The sequence below is a fragment of the Penaeus vannamei genome, chromosome 15 (assembly GCF_042767895.1).
Source record: "Penaeus vannamei isolate JL-2024 chromosome 15, ASM4276789v1, whole genome shotgun sequence".
Taxonomy (NCBI): Eukaryota; Metazoa; Arthropoda; class Malacostraca; order Decapoda; family Penaeidae; genus Penaeus; species Penaeus vannamei.
In genome coordinates, this window is record NC_091563.1 from 6168958 (window position 1) to 6178957 (window position 10000).

Genomic DNA, 10000 nt, shown 5'->3' on the forward strand with positions numbered 1-10000 from the left:
TTTAATACCCAGTCATATGTTTGGTTAAATGTTTTTGCTACATGCTACAGCAATAGTTTTGTTTTGTTTGTCAATAGAGCTCGTGTATGTGTCTATTGTTTTAACTTGTGCCTTCCAAAGCCACTGCCTGCCACAAATGACGAATCTACATTATAATGCAAATATGATAAAACGAAGAGGAAATGAAATCAAATAAGCATAGACTTGGTTGTACACTAACGGGTTAGGTATGTGCTACGCCAATGAAAGAGGTGGGATGGCGCAACAATAGTAGTGGAATTAGTACTAGTAGTCGTTTTGATAGTATGGAACAGTTATAATGGAACAGGATTATCAATAACAATGCGATGGCAGTAATTTAATTATAGTAGTAATACCAGCATTAATAACACAAGTAGTAGTAACAATATCATTTTAACAGTGTTTAGTATACTAGCACTACTGAGATTAATCGTTTGGAAAAATATTACTTCATCGTACTGTTAAACACGAACAACTGACAGAAACAAAGAAGAGTAAAGGAAAAGAACAAGTCAAAAGATAAAGAGATAACTCAGAACAAAGAGAAAAGCATAAAAGAAAAAAAATATATATTAAAACCCATGCATAACATCGAACACGATCATAGAGCTATATTACCCCGCCATTAGAGCAAAGCCTTAGAAATTGTTATTACAACCGGCCAATGAAATACGAGACACACACAAGCCTCGGTAGTAAACAACACTTAATGTTTCTTGATTGTAATTTGCTTCCTTGTGTTGGATAATAGCAAGGGTGAATCAGCTGACATTCATTAGTTTTTGGATGATGGAAATTTAGATTTGAAAAATGCGGACAGCTAATTAAATAAAGAGAAATGGGTGGAAATGCGCATATATCAGTACTGACAGGTAAAACAATGAAAAATATATATTGAGGCATAAGGATATATATATATATATATATATATATATATATATATATATATATATATATATATATATATGTATATATATATATATTATATATATATATATATATATATATATATATATATATATATATATATATATATATATATATATATCTTCGTATGTATGTATGTATATCTATATCTATCTATCTATGGTGAATGAATAATTTACCCTCTTCGACCTCGAACCCAAGTCATTACAGGTAAGTAATTGCAAGACAGACGTTCATACCATCTTAAGACGTGACCTAATAGTATTCAAACACTTTTTTACTGTTTGCTCTTTTATCTATTACCATTTCATTACCATTTGTATCCGTATAGATATATTTATTTTCTTTCCTTTGTGGTGAGATAAGTATCTGAATATCCTGACTCTTAATTTGATTATATCGTAGTTATTTATCATGGGATTATGTATAACGTCTAGGTGGTTTTGTTATTCTTTATTCTTTTGTGCGATTTTTACCGATTTCTTTCTTTCATTTTCTTTCCATTTATTTTTCTTTTATTTATTATCACTCACTTAAGCAAATGCTGATAAGACTGCGTTTGTTTTCATGCGTTATGATGGGATCAAATACTATGTAGCACAGCAATGATAAATGATGCACTGCTTCTATATTTATTTTTTTTACTTACTAATTTACATTTTCTTTCTCGACTCTTTCTCTTTCTATTTCTTCGTCAAAACTTTCGACAATATTTCGGAAAGCCTCTCTTGGCTATTTTGATACTGCTGAACTTTATTATATATCAGTATGGTTATTTATTTGATTATGATGAATAGATATATACACTATATAAACATTGAATGTATTTGTGCATTTCCATATTGTAAGGCTTTCATTTAAATAACTTTTCAAGTAATTTCTTACAACACACGAAAATATATAATCAATCATAAACTTTACTCAACCCCTTCCCCTTCCCGCCCTACTTATACACAGATACAGACAGATGACAAGAGAGAGAGAGAGAGAGAGAGAGAGAGAGAGAGAGAGAGAGAGAGAGAGAGAGAGAGAGAGAGAGAGAGAGAGAGAGAGAGAGAGAGAAGAGAGAGAGAGAGAGAGAGAGAGAGAGAGAGAGAGAGAGAGAGAGAGAGAGAGAGAGAGAGAGAGAGAGAGAGAGAGAGAGAGAGAGAGAGAGAGAGAGAGAGAGAGAGAGAGAGAGAGAGAGAGAGAGAGAGAGAGAGAGAGAGAGAGAGAGAGAGAGAGAGAGAGAGAGAGAGACAGAAACTTTAGATACCCCAACTCAACGCCAACAAAACACCCCTTTCTTCTGCCTTGACAACAAGGACGATCTTTCCGTCGTCAATTAAGGCAGAAGAGTCCTTTGCGCTGCATAAAAGGCCCTGATAATAAGTGGTCCAATGGTCTCATTATGAAGTCTCCTCTTAATATGACAAAGGTATTAGACGGATAATTTTGGAGAATTGTAAAGTTGAGGTCGTGTTGTGAGGTTTTTGGTGGTATTCTAATTACCACTGATATCGATTTAATAGTTCATATATTCGCCGAATCGAGGTTTTACAACGGTCTTGTTATTTATTGTGCTAGATGAATGTATCCAATGAATAGTAAGGAAAATAAAATCATTGTGTATCTATGATCTAATATTATTAAATTGAAATATTAACATTACCACTAATTATTGGATTGATATAATTTTCATAATTACCATTATTGTTATTATGTGCAGAATAGTGTGCAATCGAAATGAAAGTATTTAAAATAATTATAACAATTACTAAATACTATCATCATAATAGATATTATTGCACTTAATGAAAATGTCTATAATAGCAATGATAACGACCACCCTTACTAAGTATCGGAAACTCAGGCCCTCTCCTCCCTTATCACAACAGACTTAGACAGACTGCAGGAGAAGATAAGCCAATATCAACATGGAAGCTAAAGGCGCCGCCCTAAAAGCCTTAGGCCTACTCTTCCCGTAGCATGTACTTAGATGGAATTCTCTCCTTTAGCTTAATGGTTGTTTCATCACCATATTTAGGTCTTCTGATAAGCTTATTTCTCACCATAAGCCTAACAATGCAAGGAGAACGTTGTGTGATTTATTTTATTTTTTATTTTTCTAAATTCTTTTGTAATTCCAATTTTCTCTCCCCCCCCATCTGCAAATATTTTTCAACAAGAAAATATTCTTTTACGGTCCAATCTTGTATTCAATTGCACAATACACTTCGGTTCCTGTCTCTCTGTCTCCATTTATGTCTATCTATGTGTTTATCTCCTCTGCGTATCCAGTCTTTTATGTATTCATCCCTGGTTCCTGCCCAATCTTCCTTTCTCTCGCTTTATCTTTTTTTTTCTTCTATCAAACCACCTTTATAACTACAATATCATTTTTTTTCTTTCCTCCATATCTTTGCTCTCTCCCTCCCTCTCGGCGAACCACCAGTGGCATGCCTGTCCTCCATCTCTCCTCTCCATCCATCTTCCTTATCTTTGGCTTTTCTTTACCGCTTTGCTTCCACTCCTTTACTGACTCTGCTTCCCACCTTTCTTTTCCGCCTACACTCCAATTCACTTGCCTGTTTCTCCACTTCTTTCTTCTGACTCTCTCTCTCTCTCTCTCTCTCTTTCAGAACTCCGTGTTTGCAGGTCCAGTGTCTTTCCTCTGTCTTCTTTCGCCCTTCCCTTCTCTCTCTCTCTCTATCTCTCTCTCTCTCTCTCTCTCTCTCTCTCTCTCTCTCTCTCTCTCTCTCTCTCTCTCTCTCTCTCTCTCTCTCTCTCTCTCTCTCTCTCTCTCTTTCAGAATTCCGTGTATGCAGCTCCAGTGTCAAGCATTTCTTCTTTTACCGCTCCTCTCTTTCTCTGGTCTTCTTTTCTCTTCTCTCACTTCCCACTTGATCCCCTTCGTCTCTCTCTCTCTCTCATCGCACCGCTCCTGCAACTCCAATGTCTTCCTCAGCTTCTACACCTTCTCTTCCTTTCCTTCATCTCTTCCTTCTTCCCCTTATTCTATCATTTCCTTTCAGCGCGCCGCCTGTTCCTGCAGCTCCAGTGCCACGCCTTTTTCTTTCACCTTTCTTCCTTTTCCCTTGTCTCCCATCATCCTTCTTTCTCATTATTTTTTCTCTCTCCCTCTCCTCACCCTCTTCTCCCTCCCCTCACCATCTTCCCTCATTTCTTCCCTTTCACTTGTCTCCCATCACCTTTCTTTCTCATTATTTTTCTCCCTCTCCCTCCCTCCCTTCCCTGTCCCTCTTCTTCCTCCCTCCCTTCCCTTACCCTCTTCTTCCTCCCTCCCTTCCCACACTCTCCTGCCCCACCCTTCACCCTCTTCTTCCTCCCTCCCTTCCCACACTCTCCTGCCCCTCCCTTCACCCTCTTCTTCCTCCCTCCTCTTTCTCCCCTCTTTCCCCTCACCCTCTTCTCCCTCCTCTTACCCTCTTCCCCTCCCTCACCCTCCTCTCCCTCTCCTCACCCTCTTCCCCCGTCCTCTTTCTCTCCCCTTTCCCCTCCCTCCCCTCATCCTCTTCCCCCGTCCTCTTTCTCTCCCCTTTCCCCTCCCCTGTCTCTCTTTCTCTCTTTCAGCCCGCCGCCCCTGCAGCCCCAATGTTATGTCAGGCGAGTATAAGTTTGGATTCACAACATGACCTCGCCTTAATCAGTCGGTTGTGGGAAGGGAAGACATCTCGAGGGTACGGACGGTCTTGCTCGGGTTCTCTTAAATTTCCACATGCTCCGTTTCTCTTAAATTCAGTTTTTCTTCAATTCCCACATGCTCCGTTTCTCTTAAATTCAGTTTCTCTTCAATTCCCACATGCTCAGTTTGTCTTCAATTCCCACATGCTCAGTTTCTCTTCAATTCCCACATGCTCAGTTTCTCTTAAATTCCCACATGCTCAGTTTCTCTTCAATTCCCACATGCTCCGTTTGTCTTCAATTACCACATGCTCAGTTTCTCTTCAATTCCCACATGCTCACTTTCACTTAAATTCCCACATGCTCAGTTTCTCTTAAATTCCCACATGCTCCGTTTCTCTTCAATTCCCACTTGCTCAGTTTCTCTTCAATTCCCACATGCTCAGTTTAGACACGAAGACGTGAGGACTATGATCATTATGGCATGGAGGAGCATTTTTTCTAAGCTATTTGAATTTGATAGACTTTGTGTTTTCCTGGATATTGTGTAATGGTTAATGTGCACGTACATGTGTGTACATAATTATACGCACACACATTTACATATCCGAAGACACACATCGTGGTTGTTGTGTATAATTATAGTCATCATTATCGGTTCAGAATACTTTTGCTAATAATGGACATTTCCTGATTGATATCATTGTTATTGCCATTGGTATCATCGTCATCATTATCATTATTATTAAAATTTCGATGATGATGACAACTATGATAATAGCAATAGAAATGATGGTGATGTAATTGACGATAAGTATTATAGGAAAATAATAATTGTGGTAATAATAATATGAATGAAATAATTCTTCATACTACCATTATTGTTATGTTTACTGTTACTATTTTTATTATTGTTGTTATAATTATTGTCTTTCTTATTATCTATGTTATTTTTGTTATTTTTTAAATTATTATTACTGTTATCTTTATTAATATTATTACTACTATTATCATTATTGTTATTATTATCACCATTATCATCATCATTATTAGTCTTATTATTATTATCATTACCACTGTATTGTCATTAATATTATTGTTGTTATCATATTTATAATCAACATCGCTACTATCAATTTAATTATTACAACTATTAGGATCATTAGTCTTATCATATACATCATTCTCATTACCTAAAAACGCCTTTTGATAATACAAAAATACCACTGCAGTTATTAGTGACACTGATGATTGTAACACTAATGATAATGATACTAATTATGACATTGAGAATTGCAATAATAATGATAATCATTATGACAATATTGATAATAATGATAACAATGAAATCAATGACAAGAAAACTGAATCAATAATACTAATAATGATGTTGATGATAATAATGATAGCCATGATAATGATAATATTAATGAAATGATAGTAATATTAATAATGATAATGATAATAATAATGATGATGATAATAATAATAAAAAATAAAAATGATAATGATAATCATAATGATGATAGTGATAGAAATACCAATAAAAAGATGATAATGATAATAAAATTAATGATAGGGATAATGATAATTATAATCATATCAATGATTATCATCCTCACAGCAATGATAATAGTGAAAATGAAAACATTGATGATAGCAATTATATTGAAATTGATATATCAATAACTTTAATGTGCTTGGGTGCATTATATTATTCATTTGTAAGGAATATGATGTATTTTCAGTGTTTTAAGCATACTCAAGAATGGGTAATGTAAAGGAATCTGTTACACGGAGTATGCTTCTGTCGCTTCGTTTTGCGGCACATGAGTGTATCATCACCATCACCATCACCATCCTCATCCTCATCATCATCATCATCATCATCATCACCATCATCATCATCATCATCATCATCATCATCACCATCATTATCATCGTCGTTAGTGGTATTGTTTTTGTTATTTTTATTATCCTTATTTCTACTATCATTATCGTCAATATCACTTTTATGATTATTATTACTGTTATCATTACCATTATTACTGTCATTATCGTCATTATTATTACTATTACTGTTATAGTTATCATTATTCTTATTATTATTTTCATTATTATCATCAGTATTCCTATTGTTATTGTCATTATTATAATTATGATTATCGATATTGTTATTAATATTATTAGAATGATTAATATCATTAGAATTATCATTTTTTATTATCATATTATTTGTTTTATTATTGCTATTATCATTATTACTATCAGATATAATAATGGCAGTATTATTATTAATATTATCATTATTACCAGTAGTAGCATGATACCATTATTATCTTTTTAAAACTTTATTAATGATATCACCACTTATATTATTGTTATTTTCATTATCATTATCATTATTATTATTATTATCATAATCATAATCATAATCATAATCATAATTATCATTATCATTATCATTATCATTATCATTATCATTATCATTATCATTATCATTATCATTATCATTATCATTATCATTATCATTATCATTATCATTATCATTATCATTATCATTATCATTATCATTATCATTATCATTATCATTATCATTATCATTATCATTATCATTATCATTATCATTATCATTATCATTATCATTATCATTATCATTATCATTATCATTATCATTATCATTATCATTATCATTATCATTTTCATTATCATTATCATTATCATTATCATTATCATTATCATTATCATTATCATTATCATTATCATTATTATTATCATTATTATCATTATTATTATTATTATTATTATTATCGTTATCGTTCTGTTTTCATTGCCAACGCTTTCATTATCATCCTTATTACCAATCCTACTGGAGCAATAATGAAAATGGCGATGATGATTAATGAAAGAAATTAAGGCAAAAAAAATAGCATTAGTGTTTTCTTACTGAATTCTCCGACAGTAAACCACTGCTTACAGATACTAAGATTTAATTTAATTTATATCTAATCCTCTCGCGATCATTTGAATACAAATATAGATGGCGACCATTCACGTTTAAATGGGATTTCTCGAGGTACCTTGTTCCAACAGCTCTCCGCCCTTACTGTGAGTTAGTGTTAGTTAGGATAGCACTTTCTGAATGGGCTTTGTCGAGAATTCCTGCGTCAGAGTTTATGGCTGGGTTATGAGACTTCTTGGCTGAACCTGTTGCAGATATTCAGGAGTTAGATGGAGTCTGAATTCTGGATTAGGGATTTTTTTTTGCGGGTGTGGGAAGGATGGTTGGGTGGTGGTGAGTGTTTTTCAATTTTTATTTCGTTTTGTTTTTGGTTGTTTATTTAATTATTTGTTGTTTTGTGGCTATATTTGTAATTTTTTCTTAGCGCGCACACACACACACACACACACACACACACAAACCTATAATAGATATCCCCTCCCACAGACAACTCCCCCCCCCTCCCCCATCCCTCACACACACACACACATACGCTCATGAATGTCAAAAAATGTGTCTCAGTCCATTTCATTCTTTCTAAATTGACAAAAACCCTTTTAAGTTTCAAAGAATAAAAATATTACCTCCAACTTCATTCCCAATTTTTCTGAAATCGTGAGTACCAGAAACAGCCACTGATTAAAATAAATCCTCTTGTATCTTTTTATTATCTTTTATCACAATAATAGTAAATCCTCTTGTATCTTTTTATTATCTTTATCACAATAATAGTAAATCCTCTTGTATCTTTTTATTATCTTTTATCACATTAATAGTAAATCCTTTCATATCTTTTTATTATCTTTTATCACAGTAATAGTTAATCCTCTTGTATCTTTTTATTATCTTTTATCACAGTAATAGTAAATCGTCTTGTATCTTTTTAATATCCTTTATCACAATAATAGTAAATCCTCTTGTATCTTTTTATTATCTTTAATCACAGTAATAGTTAATCCTCTTGTATCTTTTTATTATCTTTTATCACAGTAACAGTAAATCCTCTTGTATCTTTTTATTATCTTTTATCACAGTAATAGTAAATCTTGTCTTTTTATTATCTTTTATCACAGTAATAGTAAATCCTCTTGTATCTTTTTATTATCTTTTATCACAGTAATAGTAAATCCTCTTGTATCTTTTTATTGTCTTTTATCACAGTAATAGTAAATCTTGTATCTTTTTATTATCTTTTATCACAGTAATAGTAAATCCTCTTGTATCTTTTTATTATCTTTTATCACATCAATAGTAAATCCTTTTGTATCTTTTTATTATCTTTTATCACAGTAATAGTAAATCCTCTTATATCTTTTTATTATCTTTTATCACAGTAATAGTAAATCCTCGTATATCTTTTTATTATCTTTTATCACAGTAATAGTAAATCCTCTTATATCTTTTTATTATCTTTTATCACAGTAATAGTAAATCCTCTTATATCATTTTATTATCTTTTATCACAGTAATAGTAAATCCTCTTGTATCTTTTTATTATCTTTGATCACAGTAATAGTAAATCCTCTTGTATCTTTTTATTATCTTTTATCACATTAATAGTAAATCCTTTTATATCTCTTTATTATCCTTTATCACAGTAATAGTAAATCCTCTTGTATCTTTTTATTATCTTTTATCACACCAATATCAGAAGTAGCGTCGTTGTTACCACTAGCAGTTTCATTAGTAATCAAAGGCCTATCTCTGAACGTTAATCCTTCGTACTAATCCTCCTGTAATCCCCTGTGTTCTGTGTGCAATACGAGTTTCATGATTCTGAAACTGAACGAAAATGAAAAGAATGAGATAAAACAGGGTATAAAGTAAGATATACGAAATAATAGGAAAGATAAAAAGGAAGTGAAATAATCGAGAATACAAATTTAAAAATATTGAATTACAGATATAATTAAATATAGATAAGAAAAATATCGAATTCTGAATGTGATAAAAAAGGAAAAAAATGTAACCAAAAGTAACACATGAAAACATTTAATAAAAATAAAAAAAAAGATAAATAATAATAATAATAATACAATAAATAACACATGAAAACATTAAATACAAAAATACCAAATTTTGAATATGATAAAAGAGGTAATAATAATGCAATAAAAGTAACACATGAAGAAAAAAAATTGAATATGACAAATAAATAAATAAGATAAAATAATAATAATAAAAAATAATAAAAAAATAATAATGTAATAAATAAGTAACACATAAAAACATTAAATAAAAAATACCAAATTTTGAATATGATAAAAAAAAAAAAATAATAATAATACAATAAATAAATAACACACGAAAACATTAAATAGAAAATACCGAATTTTGAATAAGATAAAAAAAATAAAAAATAAAAATAAAATAAAGATTTTCTCTCCGTCGCCAAAGCCAAGAAGAAGAAGCGGAAGAAAATCATTA